A 25,382-nucleotide genomic window follows, 5' to 3' on the forward strand; every position below is an offset into this window, starting at 1 on the left:
GTTGGTCCAGCCATCCTGGAGGATCCTAGAGCCCAGGCTCCAGCCCAAGTCCAGAAATCTACACGGGAATGAAACAGTCCCACAAACCCGTACCCTACAAACTCGAGTTGACTGGCACAGGCCAGCCGCGGGGGTTTTTTTGCCATGTAGACATATCCTTAGACATAAAATTACTAAAATTTTTGTTTAAGTTGTGTCATGGAGATAATTATAGTTATGGAAATTAAGTAAACTTAGCAACTTTTTAAAATGTAAAAACATGCTTACATTATTTTTAAAATGTATGATACACAAACTTCATTTAATTTTAATCCTGTGGTTAAAAATTCTTTCATTGCAAAGTTAACAATTTTTTAAAAGAAGGGCGGGGGGGTATGTTCCTTCACTAACGTTGCTCAATTCTTTAGCAAAAGGCTTTGCTTCTCCACAATTTACAAATGTCAATTTTATTTCACTAACCTTAAAACATGAATTTTGGTTATTTTTCCTTTAAAAGTTACAAAACTGCTTAAAAGCTCTGTTTTAAAATTTTATTTGTTAAAACATTTTTAAGAAGTCAAAATCACATTTCTGGTAAAAAGGGTTACTAGCTCTTTTAGTCTTTAAGTTCTTAGAACATTTGGGGTTGCTTTTGCACCCTTGCTAAACTTTAAAAAGCACTATTTTCTACAAAAGAAAATAACATTGAGGTATAAAGTTTCAGTGCTAATACAGAAGGGGCGAAAATTGCAGCACTCCTAGTAACATAGCATAATCAAGGGTTCTAAAAATATATTACTTTAAGTAAACAGAATAAGAGAAATTGATATAAAGGTTAGACAACTTTCATTAGGGTCTTTCTATCAAGGCTATAGGCTTTGTGTAAAAAGAGGTAATTTATTTTCTGGTACAACACCAAAAACAAATAAGAATGTCTTCTAAATTTACAAAAAAAAAATGTGTTAGTAAAGAAATCTACACATCTGCTCCTTTTGATTGCTGTTTTAAAAGTGTTTTTCTTAAAATTTTACTTGGTTTAATAGCATTTAAATATTAAAAAACATGAGGAATGAAAGAGTGTAGGGGGAGAAAAACAGTATTCATACCTCTGGTAAAAAGTGTTAACTGTTTTACATAAGCTAATATTTCTTTTAAGTTAACCTGTGTGTGTTTTGTATCAAGTGTGCAATTTAAAGCTTTCTTTACAGATTTCCTTTAGGCAAAACTTTAAAAAGCAATGTAACATTATTTTTTTTAAAAGGCAGGTATTTCTCCAAATTTTTTTGTTATGCACAGTGTTTGTTTTTTAAAACACACCAACTGTCAATAGCCACAAGTTAGTGGTCATGTGGCACATTACGATTGGTTCAGGAAAATGCCTTCTATGATATAGCTATGGAACAGCATTTGACTGGCTCAGCCAAGAGTAGGGTGACCAGATGTCCTGATTTTATAGGGACAGTCCCGATTTTGGGGTCTTTTTTTTTATATAGACTCCAATTACCCCCCACCCCCGATCCCGATTTTTCACATTTGCTGTCTGGTCACCCTAGCTAAGAGGCATGGTTTGCCCGAGGCTGGCTGACTTTTGACAGACTTCTTGGTGTTTGACTAGAGTTAGCTGCAGGGGTAGAATGGTTCTCTCAGTGGTCAATGACACAGCATTTCCTGCTGCTTTAAAACTTTCTCTCCCCCTTTATATTTTCCTCTTTCTGTAACAGGCTAAGAGGCTTTTGCTTTTCTCAAATGTTCTACAAGCCTCCCTCACTATCTGGTTAATTTTCTCTAAAAATACATGTTCTATTCTTTATTTTAAAAGCCGTTTCATTATTCTTCAGACTTTATTTCAAAATAACCTAAATGCATATCTGTTTTTAGAAAAAAGACTTGTTAATACATTTAAGGGACTCTTCTCTTTTTTCCTTTTTTGCAATTTTAAAACCATCTTTTCTGACATTTTTCCTTTATCGCTTTGTGATAATTCGCTTTATTTTGTAAATTATCTAAAAATGCCTATAAAATTATTTTTCTCTGAAAGTGTGTAAAAAAAACAATTTTCTTCTAACCATAACATGTAAAAATACACACACACAACCAAGCCTAAGGTTCCCCATAAAAATTATAAAATAATTTCTTTTCAAAATGGCCATTCATGCCAAAAGCATACATGTCCACATCAGTCCAGGGGGCAGGACATAAGCCAAAAAGGAGGCATAGAAACCTGCCAAAATTAAATGGTAATGAATGCTATAGAGTTCTTAACTACTCATGTTTTCCAGATGAGAAGCTATTCTTGTAATTCTTCTCTGAACCATCTCCATTTTTTAATATCATCCATAAAGTGTGGACACAATATTCCAGCAATGGTCTCCCCAATCAATCTTGGGTCCAATCTTATTTCACATTTTCATTCATGGTCTTGGCACAAAAAGTGAGAGTGTGCTTATAATACTTGTGGATGTTGGGAAGTATTGCCAACACAGAGGAGGACTGGATTATCATACAACAAGATCTGGATGACCTTGAAAGCTAATGTGATGAAATTTAATATATCTCTGTACTATTAATATTGAGTTTCTTCCAGAGAACTGGAAGAAAGCTAATATTGCACCAATATTTTTAAAGGATAAATGTGACAACACAAATCACTATAGCCTCTCAGATTGACATGGATCTTGGGCAAAATAGTGGAATGACAGATACAGGACTCAACTGGTATATTATAGGAGGATAATGAATGGCAATTAACATGGAGTTAGGTCCAAATAACTTGGTTTTTTTTTCAATGAGATTACAAATCTGGTGGGTAAAGGTAATGATGTTGATGTAATATAGTCAGATTTCTGTAAGGCATTTGTATGCACAATATTTTGAGTAAAAAAATAGAACAACATCAAAATGGCATACAATAAATGGATTAAAAACTGGCTAACTGACAGGTCTCAAAATTGGACCAATTTCTGTTGGTGAGAGAGACAAGTTTTTGAACTTACACAGAACTCTTCAGAACTGAAGAAGAACCATGAAGAAAGTGATTCAATCACTCAGCTGAAGGATGTGGGTGTTTTTTACCTTGCAGACCTATATTCAATTCATTCAGTTTCCCATATATGTCTGTGACATAGACAAGAAGGCACATCTTCCTTTGGTCACACAGAAAATTCACTCTTTTTGCAGTCCATTGCATAGGCACACACCTCGTCTCTCAATTCAAAAAATCATCCCAGTACTTTTCCTCTTAAGAGCCAACGAGCTTCAGTGTGAAACAGCAACACCTCATGATAAGACCCCATGTCTTCACATAGTTTTCAAACAGATTTTCATGAAGAGGCTGAGTTTTAAATATAGTTCACAATAGTTGAGACCTGGGTAAAACTTCACCTAGCTCTGAATTCAGAGCTTTAGATGCCACTTGTTCTCTGTGAATTCTGCAGTAAGTCCACACAGTAGATGGAGCAACTTTCTTTACCAAGGTACGCAAGGTTCTGACACAGACAGAACTCCATCTGTTCCAAAGCCCACCAATGTGATCACATGGGATATTTTTGTTTTGCATGTAAGTCATGTAGCACATCGAACATTCCTTGTAGCACATCGAACATTCCTTGTACCATCTCGTGTCCAGGAAGAGGTAGAGAAAACAGAACATCTTCGAGAATTGCACCTTCCCATGTGTATTTCACAAAGGCCAGGAAATGTGCATAATGACCCTCAGTGCTCACATCCACTGAAGAGCAACAGCATCCATGTTTTTCAGATGCTCCACCAGTGTGTTTTCCTGGACTGCTCCTATTGCCTGAATTCTTCACTTCACTATGATGGATAGTGGTATGGCCTTGGCTTTCCCACATATTATCTTCATGATATTGATTGCAGCTGGCAAAATCAAAGTTTCCCCAATTGTGTGAGGCTTCTTGGCCTGTGCAGTGCAGTAACTCACCTCAAATGATGCCTTTTCATCGTGGTCACAGACTGACATGGCTCTCTTGAATTGCACTCGTTAATGCAAAAGTTCTTCTTTCCAGCACTGGAAAAATGACCTTGGTTTTCCTATGTCATCTTTGTGAAATGTTTCCAAATGTCATTTAAGTTTATTAGGCTTCATGCTTTCGCTAAATAACACCGTGTGACATAGCAGGAATTTTGGCTTGTCTTTGTTCTTGACAATAATCACTGGTGAAGTCATATTTAAAGAAAGCCTTGTCTCATTTGTGAGCACATTTCTTGCACTCCTGTTTTTTGTTCGTAACTGCATCACTAGATTCACAGCTGGAGACTGAAGCAGATATTCTGTGTAAAAATCAGTCCATTGTGCTTCTTATCACAAATGAGAAAGAGGAATTTACTGTTCAGAAAATGAGGCCAGTACTTAGTAAGGTCCTGTGCAGTGATACTAGGGCAGCACAGAGACAGTGATTTCAGATGATTCTTTATCGAGTGCCAACAGAGCATTCAGGGTGGCATAAAAGAAGATATGGGCCTTGCTTTAAAGAGCTTAAAAACCACTGCAGATTCACATCTCAGAAAAGTCTAGTACAGGTGCCTACCAGCTCAAGCAGCCCATGAAAGCTTATGCTCAAATAAATGTGTTAGTCTCTAAGCTGCCAGAAGTACCTCTCGTTCTTTAGGCAAATTTGGGTAGGTTTTCACAAGGATAGCAAAAGACAGCTCTGTCATTAGAGTGACACCCTGCCAAATTGCAACTCCCTGCTCAAAAGCACAGAAGCACTAAAGCTTCTCTATAAAAATGTTGTACATTTTTTTCAATATTGTCAAAACAATATTTTCCCCTGATCTTGTTCATGGATAACCCAAACCATTTTTAAAATTAGTTTTCAGCTAAAAACTAGCATTGCCGGGTGTCCAGTTTTCAACCATAGTGTCCAGTCAAAAAGGGAAACTGTCAGCATCCAGTCAGCACAGTTGACCAGTCACTGAGTCCGGTTACCTGCATTAACGGGTCTCCACCACCAGGGGGTGGGAAGAGCAGCAGCTGCTGCTGGAGAGGCTCTGCTTAGCAGCTGCTGATCTTCCCACCCCTGAGCCTGATGGAAAGAACTGACTGGCTGCTGGACTGGGCTCCAAGTTGGTATTGGTGCTGTCTAGGGGGAGGGGGTAACCTGTCTGCCCCCCACACACCACTGTGCCCCGATTTCCCCTGCCCCTTGCTCCAGGGATGCCCCCCCACTCCGCTGTGCCTCAATTTCCCCTCTCCAGCCCTTCGCGCTGAGCCCCGCTGTACCCCGATTGGGAAGGCAGGCAGGCTCTGCTTCAGCTCCTCCCAGCGAGACTCTGCAGGCAGCAGGTGAGTTCCGGGAGATGGGGGACTGAGCGGAGGGGGCGGCAGTGGAGAGCAAGTGATGGAGTGGGGGAGTGGTGGGGCAGAGCTTCAGAAGAAGGGGCGGGGCAGGGCAGGGGGCGGGGCCTTGGGGGAAGGGGCGGGGCAGAGGTGTTTAGTTTTCAGAAATTAGAAAGTTGGCAACCCTGTTAAAAAAACAACAACAAAAAATCACCCTATGGCATTCATCCAATATGGAAAATTTCAGACCCAGCAGTTAAAATTTGGACAAGTTAAAAAGTTTAACGTGATTGAAAACCGAGACTTCTAATGGAAAATGGTTTTTCTCTTCCAATGAGAAGAGTTCTTCCAAAACATTAGGGAGGTATGTAAGCATTTTCTCACATTCACTACAACAAACATCATCATCTTTGAAACAGCTATTTCTTTTGCTGATAAATCATTAGTAAGGTGTTAAAAGGCTAAAGGGAGGGAAAATAATAAGTGAATATAGCCATCAGCCTCTGCAATTCTGAGGTCAGAGAATTAAGTTCATTCTTTGGAGTTTTGCCAGTTTCACAGATAACAACTGCCATTCAGTATTGCAGACCCCATATCTCTAGTGTTTCCCTATAATTTAAAATTAAGATTTTTTAAATTCTGATTATTTGTATGCTTATGTTATATATAAACAATTACTTGGATTTGCTCCAGTAGCAACAAATGCAGAGCACAAGGTCACTAACAAGATTAAGGTTTTACTGATACTTTAAAGATCAATCTTGCCAAACATACCTACAGGCTTCAAATAGAAACATAGCGCTTAGCTTTTCTACTCCTCTTTGAATCCCTCCCTTGACTTCGCAACTGATATCACACCAAATTTAAGCTTCTTATCACCACCTTCAAAGCTCTCTATAACTCTGCCCCTCACAGCTTATTCTCCATTGTCAAGCTTCCTGTTGTCATTTCTTCTCTGGTTTGCCGGTGCTCCCAGCACAGTCCTTCTGTTCGTCAGATTCTCATACAATCACTTACATCCTGCCCCCTACATATCATACACCCTCCATAATCTTACGTACAAGGTCTACAGTAAAATCCTCTTAAAGACTCAGTTCTTAAAAAGCTAACATATGAATTGTATGTAGAGTGCCTATTGTTATTCCCTTTCACCTGGCTTTTATCTGCTTGTTTATATTTAGATCATGAGGTCAGTGAAGAAGGACATCCCTGCTTTGGTGTTGAAAGAACATACTTGGTACTGCTGCAAATAAATAATAATAAAATGTTACCGTCCAAAAATTAAAATCTTGACTTTTTTGGCAGAACAGTGCTCTTTCAGATTTTTTTTAATATACTTAGGCCTGGTCTACACTAGGACTTTAATTCGAATTTAGCAGCGTTAATTCGAATTAACCGTGCACCCGTCCACACCAGGAAGCCATTTAATTCGACATAGAGGGCTCTTTAGTTCGAATTCTGTACTCCTCCCCGACGAGGGGAGTAGCGCTAAATTCGACATGGCTATGTCGAATTAGGCTAGGTGTGGATGCAAATCGAACTTAGTAGCTCCAGGAGCTATCCCACAGTGCACCACTCTGTTGACGCTCTGGACAGCAGTCCGAGCTTGGATGTTCTGACCAGCCACACAGGAAAAGCCCCAGGAAAATTTGAATTCCTTTTCCTGTCTGGACAGTTTGAATCTCATTTCGTGGTTGGACATCGGGGCGAGCTCAGCAGCACCGGCAGCAATGCAGAGCTCTCCAGCAGAGGAGTTCATGTAATCTCTGAATAGAAAGAGGGACCCAGCATAGACTGACTGGGAAGTCTTGGATCTGATCACTGTGTGGGGCGAGGAGTCTGTGCTTTCGGAGCTGCGCTCCAAAAAACAGAATGCAAAGACCTACGAGAAGGTCTCCAAAGCCATGAGAGACAGAGGATACAGGCGGGATGCAACGCAGCGCCGCGTGAAAATCAAGGACCCCAGACAAGGCTACCAAAAAATCAAAGCGGCAAACAGACGCTACGGAGCCTGCCACCACTGCCCCACCAGTGACCATGGACTCTGACGATGGGACAGTGTCGACGGCCAGTTCCTCGGCGATGTTCGCAGACAGGGAAGATGAGGAAGGGTTTGTGGAGGACGAGGCAGGCGACAGCGCTTACAACGCTGGTTTCCCCGACAGCCAGGATCTCTTCATCACCCTCACAGAGATCCCCTACCAACCCTCCCCGGCCGTTAACCCGGACCCTGAATCAGGGGAAGGAGCAGTCGGTAAGTGCTTTAAACATGTAAACTTTTATTCTTAATAGAACAGGAATCTGAAGTATGTGAAAAGGAGGTCTCTCTATATATGGGGATAGAACAGAAATCATCCTGGGAGATCTCCATGAAGCTCTCCAGGAGGGAATCGAAAAGCTTCCGCAGGAGGTTCCTGGGGAGAGCTGCCTTACTGGGTGCTCCGTGGTAGCACAATTTTCCGCGCCAGGCTTTCATGAGGTACTCAGGGAGCATTGCCTCCCCGAGCACGGCTGCATAGGGCCCTGGTTTGTGCTGGCTTTCACACAGCATGCGCTCTCTATCTCCTTCAGTGACCGTCCTCAGGGTGATCTCGCTCGGAGACTCCTGCATTTAATTAGGGGAATTACTGTAATGTTACGCCTGGTCCAAAGTATTTTTAAAAAATCTCCGGACAGACGGCGTAGCAGAGACTCAGCACGCTGCTGCGTGACAAGCGTAACGGAAAGCCAAAGAATCAAATGGACGCTCATGGAGGGAGGGGGGACTGAGGACGCAAGCTATCCCACAGTTCCTGCAGTCTCCGAAAAGCATTTGCATTCTTGGCTGATCTCCCAATACCTGTACCGTCAAACACATTGTCCGCGGGCGGTTCAGGGCATAGCTCGTCAATGTACCCCCCTCCCGCACCCCCAGAAGGAAAAGGAAAAAAAATCGTCTCTTGACTCTTTTAAAATGTCACCCTATGTGTACTGAATGCTGCTGATAGACGCGATGCTGCGGCACTGTACTGTAGCATCCTCTCCCCGCCCCCCCGCCTCATGGGTGGCTGATGGTGCAGTAAGATTGATATCTGTCGTCATCATCATCAGCCTTGCTGTTGATTGTGTAGTGCAATACGACTGGTACCCATCCTCGTCATCAGCCCATAAGTAGACGGCCTGCTAACCGTCTTCATCATAGCAACAGGGGGCTGAGCTCCATGAGCCCCCGCCCTTCATGTGTAAAGAAAAGATTCTGTACTGCCTGGACTGTCATAGCAGCAGGATGCTGTTTTCCTCTCCCACACACTGCTTAATGTCCTGTCTGGACAATCATAGCAGCTGGAGGCTGCCTTCCCCTTATTTCATTTCAGTAACAAGTCACTGTTTCTTATTCCTGCATTCTGTATTACTTCAGCACACAAATCAGGGGACACTGCAACGGTAGCCCGGGAAGGCTGGGGGAGGAGGGAAGCAACAGGTGGGGTTGTTGCAGGAGCACCCCCTGTGAATGCCATGCAGCTCATCATTCCTGAATAATCTGACACAGAGCGGCTGTGCTCTCTGGTTCTCTGAAACACTGGATCTCTACTACACTAGCCCCATATTCTATGCAGGAATTATTCTATTTTTAGATACCATAAAGGAGGGATTGACTTGGGGAGTCATTCCCAGTTTTGTCTTTTGCGCCCCCGGCTGATCTCGGCCAGGGGCACCTATGACAGCAGCAGAAGGTATAATGCAATACGGCTGGTAACCATCATCACCTTGCCAATTTACAATGGCAAGGTAGATGGTACAGTATGGCTGATAACCATCTCTGCTGTCATGCAAAAGCAAATGAATGCTGCTGTGTAGCGCTGCTGAATCGCCTCTGTCCCCGGCATCTAGTACACATACGGTGACAGTGACAAAAGGCAAAACAGGCTCCATGGTTGCCATGCTATGGCGTATGCCAGGGCAATCCAGGGAAAATGGGCTCGAAATGATTGTCTGGCGTTACTTTCCCGGAGGAAGGAATGACTGACTACATTTACCCAGAACCACCCGCGACAATGAAATTTGCACCATCAGGCACTGGGATCTCAACCCAGAAGTGCAAGGGTCAGGGGACACTGCGATGGGGTAGAACAGGGGCAGAGTTTATGCTTTCAGGATTGCCTGCTGCAGGAGTGCGGACGAGATAGGTGCTGTCCATGGTGTTGTTCACAGACACAGACTAGACTGTGTTCATTGTTCGCAAAAATGTATCTTTGCAAGGAATTCACTCCCTTTTTCCCATCACACAGCTTCGACTGTCTCCAGACCTGCCACAGCATCCCCCTCACAGAGGCTGGCAAAGATTAGGCGGCGAAAGAAAAAGACACGGGATGAGATGATCGCTGAAGTTATGGGGTGCTCCCGAGCCGAGGCGGACCAGCAGAGCCAGTGGAGGGAGACCCTCTCTCTGTACCAGCGCTCACACAGCGAACGGGAGGAGAGGTGGCGTGAGGAAGACAAGCAGGCGACTCAAAAGCTGCTTGGACTAATGAGGGAGCAAACGGACACGCTCCGGCGCCTTGTGGATGTTCTGCAGGACCGCAGCCAGGAGGACAGAGCCCCCCGCAGTGTATCTGCAACCGCCCTCCCCCGCCACAAAGTCCCATACCTCCCGTCACCCAAAGTAACCAGAAGGAGTGGCGCCAGGGGCCGTGAAAACTGTCACTGCATCCCAGCAGAGTGCTCAAGTACCCAAAAGCTCTCATACCTTCCCTTCCTGACTCACCCAAGCTCCAAGCCCAGTTTCATCCCCTGACTGTCTGGTTAATTATTAAAAATACTTTGCTGCTAATTACTGTTTCCGTCATGCTTTTTTACACAACGCTGTGTTTGAAGGGGTGGGTGGCGAAGGGGGTAGGGTATTGCATAGGACAGTCACCTTTAGCAGGGTACAGAGACGGGGGCAGGATCAGCAGCAGGTCACACACACAGTGCAGTCAGTAGGCACCCTGGTCGGTATGGGACGTGGTTTGCAGGTTCTGTGTGGGTGGGGGGATACGTGACTTTGTAGCGGGGGAGGGGGGTTACAGATCTCATGCAACGGTCCCTGTCCTGGACCACAGAGCCACGCAGCAGAGTAATCTGTATCCGTCCTCCCCCGCCACAAGGCCACATAGCCCCCGCACACAGAGTCCCAAAAAGGAGGGATGGCAGGCTCCGTTGAAACCAGTCCGGCACTGCAGAGCGCTCTGGGAGCAGGAGCCTGTCATTCCTCAAGTTTAGAGGTGGTCTTTACATCACCGCACACCCTACCCAGCACAGTCTGTGTCCCAGTTTCAACCCTTTAATGCAAAGTCATCAATAAAGAAACCTTTGTAAAGTTACAGTGGAAGATGTATTTTATTTTTAAACGTGTGTTGGAAGTGGGGGAAGCGGGGTGGACAGGGTATGTAACTGCAGATGCTAGTCAACAGTAACTTGGTAACAGGGGCGGTGAGTTATATGGGCCCGTGGGGCCCAGGCCCCACCAATAATCCAGGAGCTGGGCTCAGCCCCACCAATGTTTGGGCCCCAGGCCCTGTGCTGGGGGTCCCCGCGTTGCAACACCCGGCGCTCTCACTCACCGCAGCGGCAGCGGCTGCTCCCGGGAGGGGCCTCAGGAGCGACTGGACTCCCAGCCCATTGGCTGGGAACCCCAGCCAATGGGAGCTGCCGGGGGCGGTGCCGGAGCTGCCTGGCCGCGCCTCCACAGCAGGGAGGGGGAGCGAGCCACAGGCAGTGGCTGAGCCCTGGGCAGCCATTGTGAGCAGCAGACAGACACAGACGGTGAGCTGTGGGCAGCCAGACACACACAGCCGGGGATGGGGGGTTGGTGGGGACAAACACACAAAGCCAAGGGGTTGTGAGACAGACACACACGACACAGCCTGTGAGCTGTGGGGGCAGCCAGACACACACACACAGCCGGGGAGGGGGGGGGTTGGTGGGGACAAACACACACAGCTTGGGGGTTGTGGGACAGACACACACAGCGGGGGGCAGACAGACAGACAGACAGAGCCGGGGGGGAGGGGTTGGTGGGGAGAAACAGACACAGCCAGGGGGTTGGGGGACAGACACACACAGTGGGGGGCAGCCAGACAGACAGACACAAGGACACAGCCAGGGGGTTGTGGGACAGACACACACAGCGGGGGGGAAGGGGGACAGACACACCCCGCCGGGGGGGGGGGTGGCAGCCAGACACACACAGCTGGGGGTTGTGGGACAGACTGACACAAGGACACAGCCAGGGGGTTGTGGGACAGACAGACGGACACAGCCGGGGGAGATGTGGGGACAGACAGATGGAGTCGTGGGTGGGTAAAGGAGCAGCAATGGGCACCCCGGGGCTGGTATAAAACACACAGGATGGGGGGGGCTTCCTGAGGGGACTATAGCAACACCCCCCGCAGAGCAGACCCAGGTTGCAGCTGGCTCCGCCCATCACAGCCCCCTGCCCCACAGAGACCCACACAACCCTCTGCCCCCTCAAGAGACTCCCAATGACCCCTGTGCTCCTGTCACTCCTCTCCAAAGAGCCCTCCCCTTTGTGCCAGCCCACTCCCCTCCCCCACTGCCTCCCCTCCTCCAAAGCTCCCTACAATCTCCCCCTTTGCCTTCCGCCCCCCAGCCCAGCCCATTCCATTGGCCGGGAGGCTCCCAGTCTAGTGGCTATCAGGGCCCACGGGAGCTGCACCTGAGGCAGGGTGCCTGCCTGCAGATGCAGACCTGCCTGGCTGTGCCTCCACAGCACAGGGAGGGGGAGCCACAGGTGAGCAAGCCCTGGTCATCATCATCATCACAGGCCCAGTAATTCTCTGGATATTTAATTTCACTGAGGCAAAATGTGTGCAGTTTTATGGGTTGAATGATTGAATGACATAATACCCACCTGCCTGCATTGTCCGTCACTAAGTCCGGTAATTTTGTCAAGTGTTTGTTGCACAACATGGTGGTGCCTACCCCTACCTTGTGCTTCAGGGGGTGATGGGGTCAGGGCAGCCTGTTATAGAACTACCTGATTAGTAATTGGATATGTTGGCTGGCATCTTTTTTAGTAATTGGATATGTTTGCTCCCCCTGATGTTAGAACCTGGCTACACCACTGGGGAGGGGAGCTTCCTAGACCTGTGCAGCTGGGGCTTAGGTGAATTTTGTGATACTGTGCCCCTCCCCAGCTACCACCCTGCAGTACCCACTCCTGCACCATGCTGGGCAAGGGGCAGCCCCATCCCCAGTGAGGCTATGGTGAGGGGTGGCAGCAGGGGAGGCCATACGTGATGGCAACCTCCCCCCTCGGTACCCACCATAGGGGAGCCGAGTGGGCCTTCTGGACCTGAGAGGGACCCTAGGAGCATGTGCAGTGAACTGCGGGGGAGAGGAGGGGTCCCTCCCCTGGAGCTTGCTGCTGCCAGGGAGGGTGGAGGGGAGTCCTCTTTGGCCCTAGCCCTGGGGCAGCCTGTCTGGACCCCAAGTTCCTTATCCCCAGCCCTGCCCCAGAGTCCTCACCTGACCGGAAAAACACGCAACTTAAATTTGGTGGTCAGTTTAGAGTATCATAGAATATCAGGGTTGGAAGGAGCCTCAGGAGGTCATAAGGTCCAACCTCATGCTCAAAGCAGGACCAATTCCCAACTAAATCATCCCAGCCAGGGCTTTGTCAAGCCGGGCCTTAAAAACCTCTAAGGAAGGAGATTCCACCACCTCCCTAGGTAACCCATTCCAGTGTTTCACCACCCTCCTAGTGAAAAAGTTTCTCTTAATATCCAACCTAAACCTCCCCCACTGCAACTTGAGATCATTACTCCTTGTTCTGTCCTCTGCTACCACTGAGAACAGTCTAGATCCATCCTCTTTGTAACCCCCTATCAGGTAGTTGAAAGCAGCTATCAAATCCTCCCTTATTCTTCTCTTCTGCAGACTAAACCATCCCAGTTCCCTCAGCCTCTCCTCAGAAGTCATGTGCTCCAGCCCCCTAATCATTTTTGTTGCCCTCCACTGGATTTTCCAATTTTTCCACATCCTTCTTGCAATGTGGGGCCCAAAACTGCACGTAGTACTCTAGATGAGGCCTCACCAATGTTGAATAGAGGAGAATGATCATGTCCCTCGATCCGCTGGCAATGCCCCTACTTATACAGCCCAAAATGATGTTAGCCTTCTTGACAAAGGCCAGAGGAGGGAGTGTTAGTGCCTGTGTGGACTTCTGAGAAGTGCATGGGGTGGAAGGAGATGCTGGGATGCTCTGGAACCACTCCTTCAAAGCCAGTCAGGACTCTGGGGGAGCCTCCTCTCTGAGCAGACTGTCTCCAGGGCAAGAAGCTTACACCTTCCTGGGTCTGACCTCAGAGCATTCAGCATGCCCTTCCACACCATGCACTTTCCGCAGTGAGTCCGCCCAGGCGGGGTCCTGGGGCAGCCAGAGGTCCCTGCACCCCAACTCGGCAGTCAGATGTGACTCTCAGCCAGACTGTAAAACAGAAGGTTTATTAGATGATGGGAACACAGTTTAAACAGAGCTTGTTGGTACAGAAAACAGAACCCCTCGGTCAGGTCCATCTTGCGGGGTGGGGAGCCCAGAACCAAGTTCTGAGTCTCTCCCCATTTCCCCAGCCAGCTCCAAACTGACACTCCCTCCTCTGGCCTCTGTGTCTCTTCCGGACAAGGAGGCCACCTGATCTCTTTGTCCCCAACACCTTCAGTTGGCATCTTGCAGGGGAAACTGAGGCACCCACACAGTATTCAGAGAAAATATTAAGAACATTCCCACTTCATCACAACAGGTACAACAAAATATAATACTGTATATTGAAGTAGGCAAGTGCTGCTTCTGACTTTCCACTTTTAATTGACCCTTGTAATCTTGTGGCGCTGACGCGTTGTAGCTTCATTTTATATCGGCTTACAGGGCGGGAGCGGGGGGGCACCACCATTTTGGGCACCACCAAAAATTATACAAACCTGCCGCCTATGCTTGGTAAAGAAACAGGGCCAGGTTCAGCTTCTCTGTAAAGAAACTGAACAGGTCATGCTGCTCGCTGGTACTTGAAGAGTTCCTTGTCGCTGTGCAAGGCGCCTGCATAGGGCTTCACGAGCCAGGGCATTAGCGGGTAGGCTGGGTCCCCGAGGATCACTATAGGCATCTGCACATCCCCAAGAGTTATTTTGTGGTCCGGGAAGAAACTACCTTCCTGCAGGCGTCTAAACAGACCAGAGTTCCTGAGAACACGCGCGTCATGAACTTTGCCTGGCCACCCGACGTTGATGCTGGTAAAACATCCCCCATGGTCCACCAGTGCTCGCAGCACCATTGAAAAGTAGCCCTATTTCTCAGCAGCTGACTGTGGAAGAGGTGGACGATAAGGTGCGAAGAGTTGACAACGGCCATAACTGCAGCAGGCTCCGTGCTCGCAGTGCTGTGGCGCCCGCGCTGTCACTGAGCAGAAAAGTGCACGAACAGATTGTCCACAGGCGCTTTCAGGGAGGGAGGGAGTGAGGGCGTGATTGACGGTTCAATGATGACAGTTACCCAAAACCACCCTCGACACATTTTTTCCGCCAGCATGGATTGGGGGGAAATCCCAGAATTCCAATGGGAAGTGGGGAGTGCGGGAACTGTGGGATAGCTTCCCACAGTGCACCGCTTCCAAAGTCGATGCTTGCCCCGTTACTGTGGACTCACACAGTCGAATTAGTGTATTTAGTGTGGATACACAAATTCGACTTCATAAGGTCGATTCCACAAATTCGACTTAAGTTGATTCGAAATAGTCTTGTAGTGTAGACATATCCTTAGACACCCAACCCATAAATTAAAATGCACAATGCATAATCCAGTATAAAGGACTGATCATCCCATCCTGACATAAATATTCACCAGCTAAGTGGAGGATAACAAAAGAAACCCAAACGTCTCCATCCTTCAGCTCACCTCTCCTTAAAAGCTTAGTGGAAAAGGTGGGCTTTACAGCATGCCTGGAAGGTAAAAAAAAACCTGGCTCTGGTGGACCACATAGCAGTGCAAATTTCAAAGTCAATGAACACTGTCAGAGAATGCCTTGCCAGCAGCCCCGTCCAGATAAAGGGGGATGCAGCTCAAGTGCCTCCACTGCAGAAGTATGGAACACAGAGAGGTGCTTTCTCAAGTAACCATGTCCCAAATCATTTGAGGTTTTATATGTTAACTGTAATACTTTGAATTCTATCCAGAAACTTAACAGCCAGAAAACCTGCTGCTAGGAAGTTTCCACATAACCCCCAATATTCAGAGATTGACTTAAACTCCTATTTCTTCCCAAACTTTTGGAAGTCGGGGTTAAGGTTATTTTTTGTTTGTTTTTTATTATTTACTATTACTATTATAGGAATACCCAGTAATGTCATCCATATAAATGTCTAACCACTTTTTGAAACATGCTAAGTTTCTGCACTTCAGGATCGGCACTGAATAGTTTCTGTGTGGCGTTCAAGGTATTAATGCAAACCTACAAAGTCTTAAATGATTTCATCAATCTGGATCAGATCAGCAGTTCAACCATGTCTATTATCAGGGCCGGTGCAACCATTTAGGCGACCTAGGCAGTCACCTAGGGCGCTGGCATTTGGGGGGGGCGCCATTTTCTTCAGCAGCGACTGCGGCGGCCGGATCTTCAGCCGTCCCGGTCGCCGCAGGCATTTAGGCGGAGGGAGCTGGGCAGGGGAGCGCGGGGAGGGCCACCTGCAGCAAGTGGGGGGGGCGTCACGCAGGGCAACTCCCCGCTCCAGCTCACCCCTGCCCTGCCTCCTCCCCGAGCAGGCCGTTGCCGCTTCACTTTTCCTGCCTCCCAGGCTTGTGGCGCCTAAGCTGATTGGCGCCACAAGCCTGGGAGGCGAGAGAAGTGAAGCATCCACGGTATGCTCGGGGAGGAGGTGGGGCAGGGGTGAGCTGGGGCAGGGGGGTGCCTCAGGGCGGAGGGTGGGGAGCTGCCACAAGGGGGGTGCCTCAGGGCGGGGGAAGGAGCTGCCGCGGGGGGGGGCACCTCAGGGCGCGGGTGCTGGGGGGGAGGCTGCAAGGTGGAAGTTTCGCCTAGGGCGCGAAACATCCTTGCACCGGCCCTGTCTATTATTAGAAGATTCAGAAGCGCGTACAAGAAACCCTGCACTTGTCCGATCCAGTATATCATTTCCTATGGTCTATCACACACTGGGGTAAAATGCTCCTAATATGAAATTCTACTGAACATAAGGCAAAGCAAACTTCAACTTGAGAAAACCAGGAAATATAGAGTTACAGTTAACATCTCCCACACCTCACAACCTTAACTTTGATAAACCAAACTTGACCTACTCCTAACAAAACCTGCCATTTTCTGTGTTATATTCCACACAAGGGTATGCAAAAATTCCTCTTATACATCTACTGACCCTGACCGTATTACGGTTAGCTGTATTGATCCAGGGATTAGTTGCAGAAAGTTGCCACATCTCAGATTGCCATTTGACGAGAAATGCAGCTGAATGTAGAGGAATAAAAGATCCCCTTTTACCAGGGCTGTGATATGCAGACGGTCCACATAGGTTGTCACAATGGCCTCTCTTGGCTCTAAAAACTTAGAAAATACAAAAGTTTTTTGTAAACATCTGTAGAATTTTAAGGCTGCTAGTATGGCTGCCCACTGTCATCTCCAGAGGCTGACATTTTACTAGGTATGTCAAGGAGATGGGTGACGCTCCTCCTTGCCCCTATTTCTAGCATTATTGCATATTCTCTGTGTGCACAGAATCCCACACCTGCACTGTCATTCAGGCAGTTCCATGCCTTCTGTGCTGCATTATTGCCCTGGGGAGTTTTAGCAGCCTGGTGGCTACCATCACAGTGAACCAAAGGTTCAGTCAGGACTCACTGAAGATGATGTTCCAGAGGGTGAATATATGTTAACATCTGGTAAGGTTTTGTTGATTTGTCTAGAATATGCAAAGTGGGTGAGTGTATGTGGTGCCTGACTAGGTTGTGTTCACTGAGCCTGACCTAAATTTGACCTTTATTCTAGAGAAGAGAAGGCCTAAGAGTTTTCCCCCACACTATTCCAGTGCATTTTTCACACTGCTGAGGAAAGGTACAATCCTATGATTGCTCATGCAGACTCAGGGCAATGCCCAAATGAGGCAGAGATAGAGTTTTGTGGGAGCATAGTGTGAGGCACATTAAATATCAGGGTGGGAAGGGACCTCAGAAGGTCATCTAATCCACCCCCCCTGCTCAAAGCAGGGCCAATCTCCAGACAGATTTTTGCCCCAAATCCCTAAATGGCCCCCTCAAGGATTGAACTCACAACCCTAGGTTTAGCAGGCTAATGCTCAAACCACTGAGCTATCCCTCTCTCTGAAATTTTTTTCTGTAGTTGAGGAGAGATGGAGAACATTCTTTGTCTCCCAATTTTCAGAGGTTTAAGTTTGTTTTACCTTATTTCCTGTTTCTCAGAGATGTATTTCACATTCTGGCAATATCAGTTATCCTAAGCTCTGCATAAACAATGTTTTAGGGGTGAATTTTCCTTTTGTTTTGAGGCAGTAATGGTTGTGAAGCCGAGGCACGATATTTAGAGGCACCAACTGGGGGCTGGGTTTTTAGGGGAAAATGAAAGGCCTTCTTGAGAAGTCTCACTGCCTCTCAGCTAGCAGTTCTGCCCTCCTCTGGCCTCTGTGTGTCCCCAGAAGAATTCAAGGTGCTATAGGGAAGGTGGTAGCCAATGGGCTGTGAGGAGCACATTTGACAGTTGGAAGCAACAGAGGTGCAGAAGGGAAACAGCCAAAGACTCCCTATTCTATTCTAATGTAGAGGAGAAGGGCTTTGCACAACCCTCTCTGCATCATGGGAAGACTGAAGTGGTGAAGTGTGTGAAGTGGCCCATTCATTTCAATGAGATGTTCCCAGCTGAATGAGAATGCCTCATGAAGATGAATGAAGCCTGAAACAATAGCTCTGTGAACTACAACATTCGTCTCAATGAATGTTCTCATCCCTCTTCTTCCATGTCAGTGCTTGGGTATAGTGCCATGGGCCAAACACACGATTCTAAGCCCTAGGGTATGGCTACACTTACGGTTTGCAGCGCTGGTAGTTTGCAGCACTGGTCATCCAGCTGTGCAGGGCCAGCGCTGGTGTGTGGCCACACTCACAGCTACCAGCGCTGGTGTGTGGCCACATTTGCAGTATTTGCAGCGCTGTTGGGAGTGATGCATTATGGGCAGCTATCCCAGCATTCAAGTGGCCGCAACGTGCTTTTCAAAAGAGAGGGGTGGAGTGGGGTCTAGTGCGACAGGGAGCGGGGGGAAAGAGAGAGGGGATTTTTGGAGCCAACACTGTGTGTTTAGCTTCCTGCATTGAAAAATCAGAACATGTTTCCGACCCCTTAGTCTTAACTCTTAATTGCAAACAGCCTGCAGCCAACACGACTCCCCGCTGTTTCACTCCCTCCCTGCCTCTCATTTGATTGTTTACAGCCAGGTACAGATGATCACAGCAAACATGAGCTCTGTTTGTTTTTTAGATAAGCAACGGAGCTACGGAGCTCCGATTGGAGCTCGTTCATAACAAAACAAAGAGAGGCTGCATAACAAAACAAAGAGAGTAATTTATAAAAGCATTCTGGGATACATCCTTATACCCTGGAGGCCAATCACAGCGCTGGTGTGTGGCCACACTTGATGACCAGCGCTGCAGCACCAGCGCTGGAATCCTTATTCCCCATGCTGAGTGAGGTGTATGGCCAGCGCTGCAGCCAGGGAGTTGCAGCGCTGGAAGTGCCCTGCAGGTGTGGCCACTTACTAATTGCAGCGCTGGTGGAGGCTTTCCAGCGCTGCAACTCGCCAGTGTAGCCATACCCCTAGTCTACACTACAGAATTACTTCAGTATAACTACGTTGCTCAGGGCGACTTAGGTATACTGGCCTAATCACTGGTGTAGACAGCACCATGTCGGCAGGAGAGCTTCTCCCGCCAACATAGCTACCACCTCTCACAGAGGTGGTTTAACTAAACTGACAGGAGAAGCTATCTTACATCAGCTTACAGCATTTTAAGTGTAGACCTTCCCTCAGTTCCTCAACACTCTATGCCCATTCCATGCACCAAGCATGCCCATTCTCAACTTCTCACCCTAATCTCACAATTCTAAACACTGAACATGCCTATTCTCAGCTCCCCACACCAGTTTCAGCACTGTTTGTTTGTACCATGTACTAAACATGCCACTTCCCAGTGCCCAGCACAGGCCCAGTCCATCATGCCTAGTGCTACCCAGAAAGACTTCAGTGAGCCTATTTTAGCAGAATACTGATTTATGCTGGCTGGGACTCTTACACTGGCCTCTCTGCTACCATTTTCAGTGTGGCAACTAATCCTCCCATATCCAAGCATCAAACCAATCATCCCAGCCACAATGCAGCCCATCCAAACTCTCTGAAGTTGGTACTTGTAGATGGGTGGATGGCACTGGGAGTGCTGAACTTGCTTAAAGTTGCAAACTTCCATTGTGGCCTGAAACACCAAGAAAAAGGTAGAGTAAAACTCTAATGTGCACAGGTTATAAACTCCAGAGGTTAGGCTTTAAATGGGTGGCCCTTGTGTTCAAAGGGAAGTACTCATTCCTCTAAGCCATCATGTGAGGACATTATTTAGTGTGTCACTCACCAAAGAGTTTCTGAGAAAACAGTAGACCTCACAGAGGTCAAAATAGAGAAGTTAAAGTTTTTAGCAGGCAATAACTTAAAATATTTCTAAACATATCCTTGGTGTAGTTCTATAGCTTACCCCAGAGGCAGTCCAAGATAGATTTTTCCCCAGCTCTACATCAGAATTCTTGTAAGAATCTGAAATTGTTTAAGCATTCATTTTAGAGGGGCTATGGGAAAACCCTTAACCAAACAACCCCAAAACTTCTCAGTTTTTGCCACAGCAACACATTTGGAACTCATGTTCAGTTGCTTGGCCACTAAGGCCCCTAATTCCTTTCCAGATTCACTGCTTTGCAGGATACAGTTCCCATTCTGTAGGCATGGCCTACATTCTTTTTTCCTAGTGGTATAATCTTGCATTTAAGCTGTATTGAAATGCATTTTGTTTGAGTAAGCCCAGCTCACCATGTCTCTCCCAAACTCCAATCCTGCCCCTATTGTGGAATACCAATGTTCAAGTCAGCCTCCCTGTGTAGATGGGTTTTAGAGCAATTTGAATATTTAAAGCAATTCCTTATTGGGGAAACATTATCTGAGGGATCCCTGGACCAAATGCCCACAAACTTGCACAGCTAACTACCTCTGATCCTGATGAGGCATAGTAGTTTTCTAATCAATCTGAGCATTCATGTGGATTTTAGAGCATATTGAAATATCAGCTCCTAAACCAGAAACTATTTTGCTCTTAGGGCAAACTTTCAAAAAGAGCCACTTTGCAGCCCCTCAGCTGATGCAGAATGCAGGTGGAGAGTAATTAATGAGCACAACACACATTCTCTGAGAGCTATCCAAAGCTGGACTTGAATTCACAGTACATGAATATGAATCAGGTTTGATGGCCACAGCATGCCAACTTGAACCACCTAGTTATTCTGACATCAGGCTACCTGCAAACATTCGAGCTTGCAACGGAGTAGCAGTATTGCTAAACGTGCACAAATGACATTTACAAGTGTGTCACCAAGGCTCGAGCTACACTTCAGATCCAACTTTTATACAATGGCGATAGGAGATGCTCTCCCGTCAACTCCCCCTACTCTTCTCAATCTGGTGAAGTACAGGAGAGCAAGTGGCAATCAATTTAGCAGGTCTTAGACCAGGGGGGAGGGATAGCTTAGTGGTTTGTACATTGGCTTGCTAAACCCAGGGTTGTAAGCTCAATCCTTGAGGGGACCATTTAGGGAACTGAGGTAAAAATCTGTCTGGGGATTGGTCCTGCTTTGAGCAGGGGGCTAGACTAGATGACCTTCTGAGGTCCCTTCCAACCCTAATATTCTATGATGCATCAATTGCCACTCATAGATCCCCTGGTAAGTGTAGAAAGCCCAAATATATCAGCCAGTCTTTCAACATCTCTTTATGTTTTCCAGTTGTCTTCTTAAACAGAATGTGATGAAAACTAAGTTCTTGATCTTCCCTTCAACACACCCCAAGTCTTTCCCTTTCTCCATCACCATGGATACCAGACACCTGCACATCTTTAGTCACTGTAGTGTCATCTTTGACTTTGCCCTCAACTGTATCATATTCAAGCCATTTCTAAATCTCAGTACTTGCCACCCCACCTCCACTCTTCTTTTTTTTTTATTACATCATCTCTAAAATCCAGCCTTTCCTCTTTGTCACCAGTCAAAACTCTCATCTAAGCCTTTAGCATTTCATGTCTTAAGTACTGCAACCTCCTCTTTTCTGGCCTTAAAGTACTGCAACCTTGCTCCACTCAAGTCTATTAAGAGTGCTGCCGATGCTGCAGAAATCACATTCGTGGCTCATCATTCTGGGCATATCATCCCGCATTGTGTGTTGCTACACTAGCTCCCCGTTCACCTCTTCATTAAAAAAAGCTTCTTGTCTTTAGCTTTAAGACCCTTCCTAATTTAGCTCCATTCTACCTAGCTGACCTATTGGGATTAATTATGCCTTCACTCTGCCAGCATTCCCAGTCCTGACTACTGACCAATCAGCTTCTCCCAAAAACATCTCTGTGCTTTCTCCTGTGCTACCCATTACTGGTGGGAAAAATTCTCTGACAAAATCCAATTAGCCACTATGTTATCCTTCAGACTCCTTTCAAAACCCAGCCTAAAGTTCATGGTGAGGAAGGTGACAAGCTGTGACTATTTCTTTTCCTCTTCTTTCCTTTTCCTACTCCTTTCCCCAAGCCCCAGTCATTAAAAGACAAAACAAAACTGTAGCAAGGAAACGTGGCCTCCCTCAGAGGCAGACACAGAGGGAACGCCCTAAGCCACCTGTTGGGCGGAGCCCGGAGGACCATGCCCCACATGCCAGAAGCAGAGGTGTAGGCCTGAGATTTATCTCACCTTGTACTAAACCAGCCTTGGGTGAAACTCAGGGAGTTCACCACTAAAATTAAGGAAAAAATGCTCCACTGCTGCCAAGGTGTCCCCATCTCAGGAATGCCCATAACAAGAGTTATAACACGAAGTGTTGTAAAGTAGACACACCCAGGCACTGGGAACTTTAGGGAGGAAACAGAAAGACCCCAAGAATTGGTAAAATAGATAAGATAAGATCAGACCAATGAATTTATGCTGACCATCTGCACAAACAAAGAAGGTAATAAATAACTTACAATTTGGGCATAAGAGATAAAATTTAAAAAGAGTTGAGCAAGGAGAAGAAACCATAGTGCATGATTGGTTAAATTTTGTTACCTAGGGGTAGTGAATAATGTGATAGGTTTAGTGAAGTTAAAGGAGGTAGCTGGACTGGAATTTAACCGCAAGCTGCTAGAAGTCTGACCCCTCTGCATGACCATGACGTGCAGAGGCATCACTGGAAACCCCCAGACGAGAGGATCCTGACTGGCTATCAGGTGAATTTCGTCTGTATATTGGGAGTGGTGATCATACGAGATTTGCTTGGTATGTGTATTCTGTATGTGTTGCTAATAAATAGATAAATTGACCAGGCCACGCCTTGAGCCCTTAGTAGGGTATAGATTTTGAACCCTTGGTAGGGTAGATTTTTTGCAGGTAACAGAGGGGCAGGACAGGAAGAGGAAGCATAAAAGGCCGGACCAAAAGCTCAGTTGGGAGGGAGCTGCAGAGCAAGACAGACACATCTTCCCTGCTACTGGAGTGCGACGCTGAGGAGAACTGCAGCTACACCAAGGGCCTGTGCTAGCTTCCAGAGAGCCCTGACACTCCCGATGCTGAGGAGCAGCTACCGCTACCCATGGCAGTATATCCCGAGGAGACTGAGGATGACACCTGGATGCAGGTACACCCGAGTGGGAGAGTAGGAAGCAGCCCAGCAGCCAACAGTCTGGTTGAGAGCTGGCCTGGTACAAGGTCAGCATGTTGTGGGCAGATCCCCACTGACCCAGTGGTGGACCATTCCACCACTGTTAGGATCCTGGACTGGGATGCGGTGGAGTTAGGTGGGCCCACATCCCCCCTGCCACTCCACGCCTGGGGTGGCAGTACTCCCCCTCCTTAGGCAAGGAGGCCTACACTCCTTGGACACCCCTGCCTGAGCCCCATAGATTGGGCTGGTGCTACAGCTCTGACTGCAGGCCAGAACCTTGTCTGTTTGCTGCCCCGCCCTGCTGAAAGACTGGATGAATAAAATGCAACCGCTTGACCTGGTTGCAGGTTAGAACCCAGACTGTTTATGGCCCCACCCCACTTGAAGGCCAGGGCCTAATGAGAACTGCTAATTCCCCCCTTTTTTCTTCATTTGGAGAATCATCTAGCAGACCAAACTGTGAGGAGGCGTGACCTCCCTCAGAGGCCATGACAGCCTACAAAAACAAAAACCTACACTTTTACAAAGCTGTGCCAGTTCTTCACCAAATTTATTTGTTTATATATTTATCCCACCCACTATCCTTCCCCTGTTTGCGCTTTTAGATTGTAAGCCCTTCTAGGCAGAGATTGTATGTGTTTGTACAGCCCCACAATGACAAGGACTTAATTCTATTTGGGGCATTTGGTGCTACCTTAATTAATAATAAGACAAAAATTCTATTTCAGTTTTATAGTGCTGCTAAACATCATTTGGATGTAAGGTATAAGCTCTTCAGCACAAATCAGATTTGGAATTTCAGAGCATTCAGATGAGGGTATATCTGCATGAACACCCTAAGATTTTATCTGCCCTGCTGTTGATTTTGTTGTTGTTTTGTGTTTTAAACATGTCTCTGTTTAGCCCCTCAAAATGGTTAGCATAGGTTCTTCACTACAGTCTTTTGCAGTACATTTTTATGTTTGGTGAAAATCCTTATTTATGTAACATTTTGTTAATATACATATTGCTTATGCAGAAACACTATTTTTGTAAATACAGGATTGCTTTAAGTAAGCTTTAGTAAGAATTTATTATAACTGATCAAACTTATCTATGTCCTTTTTTAAAAATAATAATAAAAAATAGAATGATGCAGCCTTAATGCTGAATTAATATACAGGTTTGGTTACTCCCTTCCTCCCAATATTCAGACCCCTACATCATTCCAAATTCTAAATTAAAAACGGACTTTCTTGTAAATAACTTTCTTTTTAATGTTACAAGGCTTTGCCTTTTTAGCAGTCCTGGCTATAAACAGAATAAATCCTGGTCCTGCATTATCAGCTTTTAAAACCCAAACCACATTTACAGGAAACTGTAATCTGATGTACAAGATGGTGTTTCCTCTCCCCTTCACCCCCGTATTTTTATTGTTGTTTAAACACTGTAAAAATAAAGAAATGTTTAAAAACTAAATGCAGTTTGAAATATAAGCTGACAAAAGGAATTTTAAAGTTGTGACAGAAACTACTCCTATCTCACTTCATCGTGACTAGATATTTCAGATCCCAAAGACATTTTTATGATGTTAGATGCCTGATACTTTGAGTGTCCAGGCACAATAGAGCAAATTATACGCAGGCTTAGCTCAGCAATGAAATTCAAAGTTAAGTTTGTGTCCTAACCTAAACTATTTTTTGCATTTAATTATGTATTGAATTAATTCGTACAACAAGCCAAAATTCAAAATGGCAATTACCAGGTTTAAATTTCAAAATGTAAAACAAAAAACCCACTAAAAACATTTTCTTCAGAAAATGTATAGTTGTATGTTGGTATATCTATTTTATCTATGTTTATTTATGAACACTAGAGTTGACAGGTTTCTCCAATCCAATGCAAGTTATTCAAGTTAAAGTTAAATTACTTTACAAAGACATTTCCATATAATCTAATGCTTATATTATATATAAAAAATACATTAAATTGTATCTTGCACTGTTTTTATCAGTGACTAGCATTGTTTACTTAAATTATACTGAAAAGCAGAATTAGGAATACTTAAACTGCCTCTCTCTAAGCCTTTTACATAATGGAGGATTCTGATACTGCACCGCTCAACCATCTTGTCAACATA

The 25,382-nt window shown here is 46.2% G+C and overlaps 1 protein-coding gene across 1 annotated transcript in view; it reads right to left on the reverse strand.

Moving 5' to 3' along the window:
- The window catches only part of SLC12A7 (solute carrier family 12 member 7), a 324,493-nt gene that overhangs the window by 216,815 nt on the left and 82,296 nt on the right, over window positions 1-25,382 (reverse strand). The window lies entirely within an intron of this gene.

The sequence above is a fragment of the Mauremys mutica genome, chromosome 2 (assembly GCF_020497125.1).
Source record: "Mauremys mutica isolate MM-2020 ecotype Southern chromosome 2, ASM2049712v1, whole genome shotgun sequence".
Taxonomy (NCBI): domain Eukaryota; kingdom Metazoa; phylum Chordata; order Testudines; family Geoemydidae; genus Mauremys; species Mauremys mutica.